The sequence below is a fragment of the Tursiops truncatus genome, chromosome 3 (assembly GCF_011762595.2).
Source record: "Tursiops truncatus isolate mTurTru1 chromosome 3, mTurTru1.mat.Y, whole genome shotgun sequence".
NCBI classification, from domain to species: Eukaryota; Metazoa; Chordata; class Mammalia; order Artiodactyla; family Delphinidae; genus Tursiops; species Tursiops truncatus.
The window spans coordinates 168218857-168234569 of record NC_047036.1 but is presented as its reverse complement, the minus strand read 5'-3'; the positions used below and the strand labels follow the sequence as shown (position 1 = coordinate 168234569).

General features: G+C 43.2%; 1 protein-coding gene across 8 annotated transcripts in view; it reads left to right on the top strand.

Annotated features, from left to right (window-relative positions):
* The first annotated feature begins 17 nt into the window (after nucleotides 1-17).
* CREB3L3 (cAMP responsive element binding protein 3 like 3) overlaps nucleotides 18-15713 on the top strand; it is a 40540-nt gene continuing 24844 nt past the window's right edge. For 6 of the 8 annotated variants that reach the window (XM_033854677.2, XM_033854676.2, XM_073803437.1 and 3 more), the window contains exons 1-2: nucleotides 18-146; nucleotides 7715-7778. The gene's annotated coding sequence lies outside the window, so the exon portion shown is untranslated. The remainder of the gene's footprint in view (nucleotides 147-7714; nucleotides 7779-15713) is intronic. The other 2 variants (XM_033854679.2, XM_033854675.2) reach the window with 1 other exon arrangement.

Here is a 15713-nt window from a genome sequence, read left to right as displayed (position 1 = left end):
ACCGAGCGTGTGCGCATGTGCCTGGGGCGCCAGGAGGGCGATCGGGAAAGGCAGGGCGAGAGCGAGGACGCGGTGGGCAGGTGTGCGTGAGGGAGACGTCAGACCCTTAGAGCCTTGCAGGTGCCGGACTGGGAATACATCACCCGGTAAAATCCTCAAAAGTTGTGGGAGGGGCTCCCCTGGTGGCGCAGTGGTTGGGAGTCCTCCTGTCGATGCAGTGTACACGGGTTCGTGCCCCGGTCCGGGAAGATGCCTCATGCCGCGGAGCGGCTGGGCCTGTGAGCCATGGCCACTGAGCCTGCGCGTCTGGAGCCTGTGCTCCGCTACGGGAGAGGCCGCAACAGTGAGAGGCCCGCGTACCGCAAAAAAAAAAAAAAAAAAAGTGGGAGACTTAAGTTGACCGCAGAGTCAAAGGCTTTTTGCCAATTATGGACACACACACACACACACACACACACACACACACATAATATCAATTACCATCATTCTTTCACGAAAGAGAGGTCATTTAAAAACTTGTTGTTGTAAGTATATGTAACATAAAATTTACCATTTTACCATTTGTAAGTGCACAGCTCAGTGGCATTAAGTACATTCACACGGTTTGGCAACCATCCCCACTATCCATCTCCAGAACTTTCTCATCCTCCCAAACTGAAACTCTGTCCCCATGAAACACTGACTCCGCATTCTACTCCCCCAGACTACCACTACTTTCTGCCTCTATGAATTCAACTCCTCTAGGGACCTCATATAAAGTGGAATCATACAATATTTGTCCTTTTGTGACTGTCTTATTTCACTCAACATAGTGTCCTCAAGGTTCATCCATGTTGTGGCGTGTGTCAGAATTTCGTTCCTTTTTAAGGCTGAATAATATTCCTCTGTATGGTTGGACCATGTTTTGTTTATGCGTTTACCCACTGATGGACATTTGGGTGTTTCCACCTTTTGGCTGTGATGAATAGTGCTGCTATGAATATGGGTGTACCAATATCTGTTCATATTCCTGCTTGCAATTTTTTTGGATATCTACTTAGAAGCGGAATTGCTGGATTATATGGTGTTTCTATGTTTAATTATTTTGAGGGATCATACTGTTTTCCACAGCGGCTACACCATTTTATGAGAAAGGTCATTTTTAACACCAATTAAAAAAAAAAAAAGGAGGCAGTATATGGCACTGAATAAAGGCACAGCCATTTAAATGGGAAAAAGTTGGCTTCATGAAAAACTCACCACATTGCTTTTTTTGGCTCACATCTATGAGCACCTGTGTGCATTTCATGGTAGGGTGCATCTTCACGTGGGAAAAAACAGAGAGAGGAAGGTTCAGTCCACCTCTTCTAGGTTCAGCCCAGGTCCCCTGGTCCCCCTGGCTCAGCCCTGCCCACTTCCTGTCCAGCCTCCCTGCAGTCATTCTTTTAACAGTTAATTTGCAAGCCTTTTAGGTGCTAGACCCGCGCTGGGCACTGAGAGATACAATGTTTAAAAAAATAGCTACATAATCTAAATATACATAATTGCAAAATGTGACAATGGTCTAAAAATGCAAAGTTGTAACCATAGCTCTCCCCTGATGAAAACTGCTCCCAGACACTGCCTGCCCCTCCACTTTTACAATCTGAGCTGTGTTTGTTTTGCCTCTCACTGCTCCCAGTCGCTCATCCAAAATTCAGAAGAATGCTCATCTAGCCTCAAATAATGCCATGACCTTTCCCAGATCTGGGCGTTTCCAATGTCTTTCTGTTCTGCAAAATGATTTCTCTATGATTTTATTTTATTTTAGGCTATATATACATATAGTCTTTTTTATTGAGCTGTAACTCACATGTAATAAACGCACAGTTCTTGAATGTTCAATTCCTTAAGCTTTTATAACTGTATACACCCATGAAACCATTCCCGGAAACAAGATGCAGAACATTTCCATCACTCCAGAAAGTTTTCTCGGTGTCCTATTCAGTTAATCCCCCTTGCCCCAAGCAGCAGTGGTGTGCTGGTAAATGTTTAACGATGGGCTTGTGAAACGAGAGATTTAGAGAGAGAGATTGAGAGAGAGAGAGAGAGAGAGAGAGAGAGAGAGGCTGCTTTGTAATTTGTAGTACTTGTCCTTTTCTGTGGTGTATATATTCCCACCGAGACTTATTTCCATCTACCATGAAGTTGGAAAGGATAGTAACAATAGGCACCTATGAGACAAGACAAGCTGGCTGCAGCCCCCTACTCCCCTACAGGCACCCTAGATTCTGATTTCTATCTCCAGAGATTAGTTTTGCATATTCTAGAGCTTCGTGGAAATGGAATTGTACAGTATGTACTCTTGTGCCCAACTTCTTTTGCTCAGCAAAATATTTTGGCCATTCATCCATGTGATTGCATGTAACAGTAATTTGGTTTTTTCCTTGCTGTATGTATGATATTCCATCGTGTGTATCTGGGGGACTGCCCTTCATGTAGACCAATCAGTTAGTTCTTTTTTTTTTATTGAAATATAGTCAATTTACAATGTTTCAGGTGTACAACAAAGTGATTCAGTTATGTATATATTATATATTTTTCAGATTCTTTTCCATTATAGGTTATTAAATGATATTGAATATAGTTCCCTGTACTATACAATAGGTCCTTGTTGTTTATTTTATGTATAGTGGTGTGTATCTGTCAATCACAAATTCCTAATTTATCTCCTCCCTTTCCCCTTTGGTAACCATAAGTTTGTTTTCTATGTCTGTGAGCCTGTTTCTGTGTTGTAAAGAGGTTCATTTGTATCATTATTTTTAGATTTCACATATATGTGACATATGATATTTGTCTTTGTCTGACTTAGTATAATAATAATCTCTAGGTCCATCCATGTTGCTGTAAATGGCATTATTTCATTCTTTTTTTTTTTATGGCTGAGTTAAATTAGTTCTTGAGGAGGATCAAGGGATCAAATCTTTTCTAATGAGCAGAATTTTCTCCTCGATTCCTAGTTGGGGGCTCAGCCTACATTAAATCTGATTCTCCCTGTTCCTTCCAGTTCCCTATTCCTTGGAATTCCCAATACACCCTGCTTGTTTCTGGCGTATGGCTCTCGCTGCATTCTGATTCCCTTCCCTGCTCTCTTATTCTATCTTCCCGTCTAGTTATGAACATTTTGAAGGCAAGGAAGCTGTTGGATTTGTCTCTTTCTCTTCCAGTCCACCTCCTTGGATAGTGGAAGCCTCCGAATATATGCTACTTGAATTAATGAAATGGGTGCTCCTGTCCTTGGGAGGCGAACTTCCTGCTAATCACCTGATGCTCGGCCCTTGTTATAGAACTTAAGCTTTTATTGTTGAGATTACAGCAGACTTGCCCTCCAGCCCCTTCTCTATCTTAACCACGGAGTACATTTTTCTCTGTAACCTCACCCTGTTACCTATCTCTCTGCTTATCATTGGTTCCAATCACATCTTTCTTGATACATCTGTTCCCTGGTCCCAGAGACTTGGATCTCTCTGAAATCTCCCCCTCCCCATGGAAATTAGTTTCTAATGGCTTTGTTGATAGATTCAATTCAAAGTGGTGTTTATCTTGCTCAGGAACAATTTAGCATTAATATCACATGTGTACACTCGGCCTATCTCGGAATGCACCCTGAACTTTATCTCTCTCACCTGGGCAATGGATTAACTGGAAGAATGGCTGACCTGACCCCTTTGCATACTGCAGTTGAGCGCTATCTAGACTACCTACAACCCAGCAATTCTACCCCTAGGCATATGCCCTTCTATAACCAGGAGACACGTACGCTAATGTTCTCTTTGGCAAAAATCTGGAAACAATACGAATATCCATTGATGGAAAAATATGTTCCAGTATAGTCCCCAAAGAAATATTAGGCAGCAGTAAACTCACAAATGACAACAACAACGTAAAAAAGTCTTAGAAAGTTACAGAAGACTTTTGACGACACCATTTTTTTTTTTGTTTTTTAGATTTTATTTAATTTTGGCTGCATTGGGTCTTTGTTGCTGTGTGCAGGCTTTCTCTAGTTGTGGTGAGCGGGGGCTACTCTTCGTTGCTGTGCACAGGCTTCTCATTGTGGTGGCTTCTCTTGTTGCAGAGCACGGGCTCCAGGCACACAGGCTTCAGTAGCTGTGGCATATGGGCTCAGGAGTTGTGGCTCATGGGCTCTAGAGCGCAGGCTCAGTAGTTGAGGTGCATGGGCTTAGTTGCTCCGCAGCATGTGGGATCTTCCCGGACTAGGGCTCAAACCGGTGTCCCCTGAAATGGCAGGCGGATTCTTAACTGCTGCGCCACCAGGGAAGTCCCCATCACCTCAATTTTTTTTAAAAGTAAAAAGTATTTATACTCAAAACATCACATCCTAATTATATTTTGCTATTATGTGTGCTTTTTAATTTGCTTTGATTTTCACCTATTTTCATTGTTTTTGTTATTGTATCTGTTTGGTGGAAATATGATGGGGAGGTACTTTTTTAACTTTGTGTCATTGACATCACATTGGCAGATTGAAATGGTCCCTAGTGGGAGTATTTACACTCTGGAAATTGGCAAATGATACAAATGAGGGCTTGATTTATTGTGTTTTTGATTGCATAGAATGAGTCAGAAAATATTTCGGTAAAGGATTGGTCAATATTTTCTGCTTTGTGGGCCCTACATCTCTATTGCATGTCTGTACGGAGAGAGCAGCCACAGACCACACTAACCAAATGGGCATGGCCAGGTGCCAATAAAACTTTATTTACATAAACAGGCAGAGGATCATAGCATGCCAACTCCTGGTTTAGGCTTTAAAAAGTGGTGGAGACATGCCGTGGAGCGGCTGGGACCGTGAGCCATGGCCGCTGAGCCTGCGCGTCCAGAGCCTGTGCTCCGCAACGGGAGAGGCCACAGTAGTGAGAGGCCCACGTACCGCAAAAAAAAAAAAAAAGTGGTGGAGAAAAGTTAATAATGCAGATTAAATGTCAAAATGTGTGTGTCTACTATTGTTAGGTTGTGACTAGCACACACACACAGAAATGGAAAGATATTTTCCAGTATTCAAAAACCGTTACATGATTCACCAAAGAAGACATTCACATTATTGATGAACAAGTGAAATTCCAACATACATCTTCACTTTCATGTTACTTATTAACATAAATGAAAAATATTGCCAATGTTCATGTCAGAACTACACTTGTTCCATCATTTGCCACCAGAGGTTGGCTATGGATACAAGAGTTTGGCAAAAATCAACCAAAACCTATTCTGAGATTCAAGTGGCTATGTATAATTTATAATACAGTATCGTATATGTGATTATTATTTGTAAATTGTGTCCTACACCTCCTTTATATTGTTAACATTTAAAAGTATATATTAGGGGGCTTCCCTGGTGGCACAGTGGTTGAGAGTCCGCCTGCCGATGCAGGGGACATGGGTTCGAGCCCTGGTCAGGGAAGATCCCACATGCCGCAGAGCAACTAAGCCCATGCGCCATAACTACTGAACCTGCTCTCTAGAGCCCGGGAGCCACAACTACTGAGCCCACGTGCCACAACTATTGAAGCCCATGAGCCTAGATTCTGTGCTCTGCAACAAGAGAAGCCACCACAATGAGAAGCCCACGCACCATAACAAAGAGTAGCCCCCACTCGCCGCAACTAGAGAAAGCTCACGTGCATCAACGAAGACCCAAGGCAGCCAAAAAATATAAAATAAATAATAATAATAAATATATATTATATAATGCATGTATATTATATACGTGTAATGTATATTCGACGTATAGAGATGTCTGCAGTGCATGTATATTATACACATGTATATTCGACATATAGAGATGTCTGCAATGCATGTATATTATACACATGTAATGTATATTCAACATATAGAGATGTCTGCAATGCATGTAGTTATACATGTATAATATATATTAGATATACAGAGATATCTAAATTCCCTTTCAAGAGAGCCGGTTGTTAAACACAGACCAACACACCACTACTTTTATACATTGGGGAGCTGAAATATTCCTCCACCAAAACGGTGTGCATTCATTCAACTAACATTTATTGAGTGTCTACTCCCTGCCAGGCAGAAAGACCTACCCCAGGGGATATGGATATTCACTAATTACTTCATTCAACAGAAACGTCTGTGATCATTCCCTGCATCAGCTTCGATCCAGATACTTAGCTATTCAGAGAGAGAAAGGGATATGGGGTTGAGCAAAACCTCCGGAAGTAGCAAATAAGTGGACAAAAGCACAGAGGCCCATCTCTGTGATGCCATCCCTAGAGGGATTTTTTTGTGTTTTTTGCTTGTTTGTTTGTTTTTCTTTTCATTTTGTTGGTGGCCGCACCACCCGTGTCTTGAGGGATCTTTGTTCCCCAGCCAGGGATGGAACCTCAGACCTGGGCAGTGAAAGTGCAGAGTCCTAACCACTGGACTGCCAAGGAATTCCTATCTCTTTCTTTCTTTCTTTCTTTCTATCTTTCTTTCTTTCTGTCTTTCTTTCTTTCTTCCTTCTTTTCTTCCTTTCTCTTTCTTCCTTCCTTCCTTTCTTTCTTTTCTTTCTCTCTTTTTCTTCCTTCCTTTCTTTCTTTCTTTCCCCTTCCTTCCCTCCTTCCTTCCTTTTTACCTCCTTTTATTATTTGATTATTTTTCTTGAGATATAATTGACATATAACATTATATTAGTTTCAGGTGTACAGCCTAATGATTTGGCTTATGTATATATTGAGAAACAATCACCACAACAAGACTAGTTAACATCCGTCACCACACATAGTTAACAAACACCTTTTTTTTTCTTGTGATGAGAAATTTTAAGACCTCCTCTCTTTGCAACCTTCAAATATACAACACGGTACGATTACCTATAGTCACCATGCTGTACATTGTGTCCTCAGGACTCATTTTATAACTGGAAGTTTGTACCTTTTGACACCTTTCACCCATTTCTCTCCCCTCCCATCCTCACCCCTAGAGTTGTTTTTCTTTTTTAATGATGTTGTATCATGTCCTGAACAATGGATGGGCAAGATGATATCTATTTTACAGCTGTGCAAAAAGGGTCCTTGCAGATGAACAAGAATTAGGAGGAATGTGGAAAAGGAGTTTGACTTGGGGCAGGGGTGGTTAATAGGTGAAATTTACTTTTTGCCTTCCCTTTATTTATTTATTTCATAGCACTGTTATTTAGTAAGAAACAGATAAGCATTGTCTTTTAAAATTTATTATTATTTTTTTAATCGAGGCATCATGTATGTAATGCAAAATCCACCCTTCTAAAGTGTATGGGGACTTCCCTGGCGGTCCAGTGGTAAAGACTCCGTGCTTCCACTTCAGGGGACACGGGTTCGATCCCTGGCTGGGGAACTAAGATCCTGCATGCTGTGTGGCAAGGCCAAAAAATTATAAAAAAATATAGTGCACGGATCAGTGGTTTTTAGTATATTCACTGTGTTGTGCAACCCTCACTGCTATCTAGTTCCAGAACATTCCATCGCCCCCAAAAGAAACCCCGTTCCCATTAGCCATTGCTCCCCAGCCCCCGGAAACTTGCTTTTCTGCCTCCAGTTTGCCCTCAGCTTCTGACTGTGCCCATAAATGTCTGCGGAAGGGATGAAGTCAAATGGAGTTTTGATGGGATGTCGTAATCACTTCGATCAAAGTCCCGAACTCAAGGTTTCTAGAGTGAGCGATGACTTTATTTTTTCTTTTTTTACAGGGGCAATTAAAAATCTCCGGGGCTTGGCAAGATCAGATGGTTGGGTGCAGATTTCTCTCTCAAGGTCAGTACCTCAGGTGACCTTCAGTTTATGAAGGTGTTTCTTCATCAGTCTGATTTCTTTCTTCCTTCCTTCTTTGTTTTTTTTTCTTCCTTTTTTTAATATTTGTTTATTTATTTAGGCTGCGCCGGATCTTAGTTGCAGAATGCCGAATCTTCGTTGCAGAATGCAGGGTCCTTTAGTTGTGGCATGCAGACTGTTAGTTGCGGCATACATGCGGGATACAGTTCCCCGACCAGGGATCAAACCTGGGACCCCTGCACTGGGAGCGCGCGGAGTCTTACCCACTGGACCACCAGGGAAGTCCCCGGCAGTCTGACTTCTGTTTCCTGTAAAGCATCAGAAACATTGTTCAGATAATTCAGCAAAGGAGGAGTCCCTCAGAAACGTGGGGCCTTGGAAAACTCATCTCACCCCTCTGGGTCTCAGTTTCCCCTTTGGCAACACCATTTCCTCCTTTGACACGAGAGCAGGGCTCTGCAAACTTTTTCTGTAAAGGACCAGATAATAAATATTTTCGGTTCTGAGGGCCAGTCTCTGTCGCAAAAATATAGACAAATGGGTGTGGCCAGGCGACACTGACATTGGCATTTCATATCATTTTCAGTAACAGAAAATATTCTTAAAACTTTTTCTCAACCGGTTAAAGAGTGTAAAATGCATTCTTGAAGACAATACAACAGCAGGTGGTGAGCTGGCTTTGGCCCATGGGCTGTGGTTTGCCAACCCCTGATCTAGGGCATCAGGACATTGGTTACACTTCGAGGCATTTGGGGTATAAGACGTGGCATGTTCCTCATAACTAAGTTAAGGCAAATCATTCATTCATTCAACAGCTACAGCAGTTCAAATTTTTATTGAACCCCTACTCTGTTCCAAGCTCTTATGGAGCTCACAGTCTGATAGGGAGAAGTAGGCCACAAACAAATAAAAAACAGTATGTCCCATTTCAGCAAGTGCCGCGGAAGAAAAATAGCGAATGCGAGAGAAGAGGAAACACAGAAGCTGGGAATAGGGCAAAAGTCACAGTTTTAGGGCTTCCCTGGTGGCGCAGTGGTTGAGAGTCCGCCTGCCGATGCAGGGGACACCGGTTCATGCCCTGGTCTGGGAGGATCCCACATGCCTCGGAGTGGCTGGGCCCGTGGGCCATGGCCGCTGGGCCTGCGCGTCTGGAGCCTGTACTCCACAACGGGAGGGGCCGCGGCGGTGAAAGCCCCGCATATCGCCAAAAAAAAAAAAAAGTCACAGTTTTAAATAGAATGTCAGGGACTTCCCTGGGGGTGCAGTGGTTAAGAATCCACGCTCCCAATGCAGGGAGCCTGGGTTTCATCCCTGGTCAGGGAACTATGTCCCACATGCATGCCGCAGCTAAGGAGCCCGTGAGCCTCAACTAAGACCCGGCACAACCAAATAAATAAATAGGATGTCAGGGACGGTCTCATTGAGAAGGTGACATTTGGCAAAAGCAGAAAAAGTTGGGAGTGTGCTCCATCGAGATCTGGAAGAAGGGTTCTGAGGCAGATGACACAGCCAGTGCAAAGGTCCTGGGGCAGGACCGCACCTGGCGTGTTGGAGGGACAGCCAGGAGTCCCGGGTGCCTGGAGCAGAGTGAGGCAGAGTGGATAAGACTGCTGATGGATGGATGTGGGGTGTGAGGGAAAGAGAAAACTCAAGGACAACCCAACGTTTTGACCTTGAGCACTGGAAGGCTGGAGCTTCCGTTTAGTGAGACAGGAAGGGCAGCAGGAGGAGCACATTTGGGGGAATGGCAGGTGCTCAGTCAGCCACATTGAATTTGGGAGGCTTGTGAGACGCCCGCATGGAGATGGCAAAAGGCAGTTGGATATACAGGCCATTTGCCAACCTTAAGCAGTTAACCCTGAAAACAAGGTCAGACTTCTAGAAATGATAGGCATAGCAGAAGCACTTGCTGCATTTGCCGTAGGGATTAAGCTAGTTTTTGTTTGTTTGTTTGTTTTGTTTTTGGCCATGCCCCACTGGCATGTTGGATCTTAGTTTCCGGAGGAGGGATCGAACCCAGACCCCCTGCAGTGGAAACACGGAGTCTTAACCACTGGACTGCCAGGGAAGTCCCTAAGCTAGTTCATTTTGAATCTAATAACTCACATCTGATATCTTGGAGAGGTGGTACTGGACTTTATAAATAATCACAGCTTTTGGGGGGGAAAAGGTCCAAGCATTATTCTAATATTTGAGAAGGAATGGGTAACGTCTTATGACATCAGGTAAATATCTGATAAATATTTGATGGGGAAAATGAATGAATAAATGAGTGATGAAGGAAGGAAGGCTCTGAAAATGAGTGATTTGTCTTCCCAAAAGTCCCTGGCACAGCTGGCATGGATGCCCTCTCCCAGGAGGACTATCTTCCTTTCTGACTGCCATGCTGCTGATGCTCTGCTCACATCCCAAAGCGCAATGGTTACACCTTCCGTCTCGTGATCCACACAGAAAATCCCTAATTTGTAGCATCTGCTGATTCCTGAGGTGTAAATACCCCAACCTTGGCCAATTTCAGTCTACCTGCGTGATGTCATTGAATCTCACCAGCCAGAGGAAGCCAGCTCCAGCTCACCACTGTACCTGAGTCTTTTCGGGCCTTGGACCCAACATCATCTCTTAGCCTGAGCATATATATTACCTATCTCCTCTGTCCTTCTATGTCTTCAGTGTGAAATACCAGCCAGTTCCTGCAGATGTTGGATGAAATTATGTGGATCAAAATACTTCAGGAGAGGGACTTCCCTGGTGGTCCAGCGGTTAAGATTCTGCGCTTCCAATGCAGGGGGGCGAGGGTTCGATTCCTGGTCAGGGAACTAGATCCCTCATGCCGCAACTAAAGATCCCTCATGCTGAAAGTAAATATCCCGCACGCCACAACCAAGATCCTGCATGCCCCGACTAAGACCCGGTTTAGCCCAATAAATAAATAAATATTTTTAAACAACACTTTGGAGGGGCAAAGAATGGCATGCTACACAAATGCAAGGCGTACGTACAGATAAAAAGCACAAATTAAGAGATGGTGTGTATACACACCAAGGGGCTTTGGAAAGTAACAAAGCTGTTCAAATTTGTCAACATCTTTGACAACGACTGAATGGGATTTAATTCATTGAGAGTCCTAGTGTGTAAAGCATGGTGGGAGAGTAGGATCATGGCCCCAGGATAGGGGAGTCCTGGAGACCTTGGCAGGGGGCAGGGGGAGGAATCAGGACAAGGAGGGGGCACAAAAATAACCTCCCACTCCTCCCCACTTCCCAGGAGACCTGGGTTTGGCGGGGAGGGAGGGCGTGGGTGGGGCCGCCAGGGAAGGAGGTTGAGAAGGCAGTTGCTCGCGGGGTCCACTAGAGGGCGCCAGGGACTGAGAAGTTGACCGGTCTCCCCCAGCCTCAGGCCAGGCCTGGGTGGGAAGGGGAGGGGTCCACTGGGTGACGCTGGGCAGCTGTCTATAGAAGAGGACCTGGGGGCCTAAGTCTCTGAACATGGAATTCCAGAGTTGGGGGTTTGGAGGAGAGGGGTTGAAAAATTAGAGCAGGAGTCTGCAAAAAAAATTTTAAAGGGCCACGTAGCAAATAGCTTAAACACAGCCCATCACAGTTAGGCAACTCTGCTCTTCTTGTCCCCAAACAGCCACAGACCATACAGTCCATAAATGGGCGTGCTGTGCGCCACGGAATTTTATTTTTTGAGGCTGAAATTTGAATTTCATGTAATTTTCCTGTGTCGCGAAATAATTTTTTCCTATATTTTTAATGTTTGGTTGTTTTTTTTTTTAAGAAGATGTTGGGGGTAAGAGTTTATTTATTTATTTATTTTTGGCTGTGTTGGGTCTTCATTTCTGTGTGAGGGCTTTCTCTAGTTGTGGCGAGCGGGGGCCACTGTTCATCGCAGTGCGCGGGCCTCTCACTATCGCAGCCTCTCTTGTTGCGGAGCACAGGCTCCAGACGCACAGGCTCAGTAGTTGTGGCTCACGGGCCTAGTTGCTCCGCAGCATGTGGGGTCCTCCCAGACCAGGACTCGAACCCGTGTCCCCTGCATTAGCAGGCAGACTCTCAACCACTGCGCCACCAGGGAAGCCCTTCTTCCTATATTTTTAAAGCGAAATAATTATTCTGTATTTTAAAATTATTTGAAAATGCAAAAGCTGCTCTTTGCTCTCAGTCTTTACAAAGACAGACTATGGGGGTATAGTTTGTCAGTGGACTAGGGATGATAATAAATATTTGTCTGACACTAGGAACCAGGTATTAAGTGCCTCAATGCAGTGGCTTACATAGCACACTTAAAAGCTGAAGGACATCTTGTTTTAACACTCACTCCTCTATAAGCCAGAAAGTGTCAGTAATAATTATGCAAAGCAACCAATAATTGTAATAGCCATAAGAGAAATATGGAGTGAAATTTTTTCTTTCATTGAACACCAGCTATATAATCACACCAGTAACATACGTAAAATAAATATCCCAGTCCGATATACACACTACTAAATGTTAAATAGATAGCTAGTGGGAAGCAGCCACATAGCACAGGGAGATCAGCTTGATGCTTTGTGACCACCTAGAGGGGTGGGATAGGGAGGGTGGGAGGGAGATGCAAGAGGGAGGAGATACAGTGATATATGTATATGTATAGCTGGTTCACTTTGTTATACAGCAGAGACTAACACACCATGGTAAACCAATTATACTCCAATAAAGATGTTAAAAAATTAAATAAATAGGGCTTCCATGGTGGCGCAGTGGTTGAGAGTCCGCCTGCCGATGCAGGGGACACGGGTTCATGCCCCGGTCCGGGAAGATCCCACATGCCATGGAGTGGCTGGGCCCGTGAGCCATGGCCGCTGAGCCTGCGTGTCCGTAGCCTGTGCTCCGTAACGGGAGAGGCCACAACAGTGAGCGGCCCGCGTACCGCAAAAAAAAAAAAAAAAAAAAAAAAAAAAAAAAAAAAAAAAAAAAATTAAATAAATAAATAAATATCCCAGTCCAATAAAGGGAAAAAGGTGATGAATGGATACATTTTAATTCCATTAATGAATTTTTTTTTAAAGAAAAACTTCTCTTTACATGTAGGTACATATCTCTACTGATCTGTTGCAGCAATGAATAATAGCTTTATAGTTTAATAAGTTTAAATCATCAAACAAGAATAATAATTTAAAGGAGGAAATTATTGATATTTCCATTTTAAAGGTACGGCTCAAATCCAGTAAAAATGAATTAAAATTTGAGCTTGCCAAACAAAAATATTATAATTTGCAATTGGTGCACTGTCTAAACTTTTAAACAGAAATAGAAGGTCCAAGTGGTCAGATAGGGAAAAAAAAAAAGTGAAGTAGCTCAAACTCTGTTTCTTTGCATTTAAAATCACTGGCCCATCACTGTTTATTTCAAATCTACTGTTTAAACACAAGATCGTGTAATACCACAAGGGTTGGAAATATGAACTGTTTCCAAAGAGAACTCAAAAGAATTAGAATCGTTAAGAACTAACTCTTCAAATGAATGTGTATAGCTGAGTCTGTGTGTGTCTGGAGCCAAATGCATTGCATGAAGTTCTCCAAATTCACTTCTGTGTAAAATACAATGTTTATTAAAGGATAAGTAATAAAATGTGCTAATTCAAAACTTCCAGTGGTTAAACCACAGCAATTGTTCAGACCAAGAGTGGACAGGCCATGACTTGTCAGCCAAATCCAGCTTATTTTTGTAGGAGCTAAGGAGTGTTTTTTGTTGTTGTATTTTTAACTGGTTGGGAAAAAAATCAAAAATAGAGGGACTTCCCTGGTGATCCAGTGGTTAAGACTTCGCCTTCCAATGCAGGGTGTGTGGGTTCGATCCCTGGTCGGGGAGCTAAGATCCCACATGCCTCGTGGCCAAAAAACCAAAGCATAAAACAGAAGCAGGGCTTCCCTGGTGGTGCAGTGGTTGGGAGTCCACCTGCCGATGCAGGGGATATGGGTTCGTGCCCCAGTCTGGGAGGATCCCACATGCCGTGGAGCGGCTGGGCCCATGAGCCATGGCCACTGAGCCTGCGCGTCCGGAGCCTGTGCTCCGCAACAGGAGAGGCCACAACAGTGAGAGGCCTGCGTACCGCAAAAAAAAACCAACCAAACAAAAACAGAAGCAGTATTGTAACAAATTCAAGGAAGACTTTAAAAATGGTCCACATCCAAAAAATATCTTTAAAAAAAATCAAAAAGAGAATAATATTTCACATGTGCAAACTATAGAGGATTCAAATTTCAGTGTCCATGTAAAGAGCTTTCCTGGCACTGGGCCATATTCATTGATGAATTGTCTGCAGTGGCTTTCTTGCTGGGATCACAAGCAGAGTAGTTGCCATCTGGCCCAAACAGGTGAAAATATTTACTATCTGGCCCTTTATGGAAAAACTTTGCTCACTCCCTGGTTTAGACCAGTAAAAGATTTCTTAAGGGGAGATTATTTCAACACTGACATTGTTCAGCATTGTCTATGCACGTTGATAAAAAAATAATAATAAAATCAGGTTTATTATCAGTTTCTGAATTCTCTGCAGACAATGGGCTCCCCTTTTTTACTTCAGATTTTCTTTTTTATAAATTGAAGTGTAGTTGATTTACAGTGTGTGTTAATTTCTGGTGTACAGCAAAGTGTATCGGATAGATACACTTTTCAGATTCTTTTCCATTATGGTTTATTAAAAGATACTGAATATAGTTTCCTGTGCTATACCGTAGGACCTTGTTGTTTATCTATTTCATATGTAGTGGTTTGAATCTGCTAATCGCAAACTCCTAATTTATCCTTCCCCCACTTCCTTACCCCTTTGGTAACCATACATTTGTTTTCTGTTTTGTAAATAAGTTCATTTGTATCATGTTTTAGATTCCACATATAAGTGCTATCATATGATATTTGTCTTTCTCTGCTTGACTTACTTCACTTAGTATGATAATCTCTAGGTCCATCCATGTTGCTGCAAATGGCATTATTTCATTCTTTTTTATGGCTGAGTAGTATTCCATTGCATATATACCACATCTTTATCCATTCACCTGTTGATGGACACTTATGTTGTTTCCATGCCTTAGCTATTGTAAATAGTGCTGCTGTGAACATTGGGGTGCACGCATATATTAGAATTAGAGTTTTCTCTGGATGTATGCCCAGGAGTGGGATTGCTGGATCATAGGGCAACTCTAGTTTTAGTTTCTTAAGGAATCTCCATAGCTGCTGCACCAGTTTACATACCCACCAACAGTGTAGGAGGGTTCTCTTTTCTCCACACCATCACCAGCATTTTTTTATCTGCAGACTTTTTGATGATGGCCATTCTGAACAGTGTGAGGTGATGCCTCATAGTAGTTTTGATCTGCATTTCTCTAATAATTAGCGATGTTGAGCATCTTTTCATGTGCCTCTTGGACATCTATATGTCTTCTTTGGAGAAATGTTGATTTAGGTCTTCCGCTCATTTTTTGTTTGGGTTGTTTGGGTTTTTTTATTATTGAGTTATACAAGCTGTTTGTATATTTTAGAAATTAATGGGCCTCGTTTTTGATAGCACCTGGGGTGAGCTGCTCCCCTCTCCCCAGCCGTGGTATGCCACCGCTCGTGTATAAGAGTTCTCTGGATCTTTACTATTCTCCCCATTTTGGGAGGAGTAGAGGCACAGAGAGGGCAAATAACTTGCTCAAGGTCACACGGCTTGCAAGAGGAGGGGCTGGAATTGAATCCAGAGAGCCGTAACCATGACATTCGCTCTGTGCTAGATGACACGACAAAGCCCCGGCCTGTTGTTGCCATGAGCCCTGCTACCTGGGGTTGACTCTGGCTCACCCCGGGGGCAGCTCTGACTTAGCGTTGCTGCCTTGAATTTCAGCATCGCTACTTACAAGCTAGCGCTTGGGCTAGAGCATCCCCTCCGCGAGCC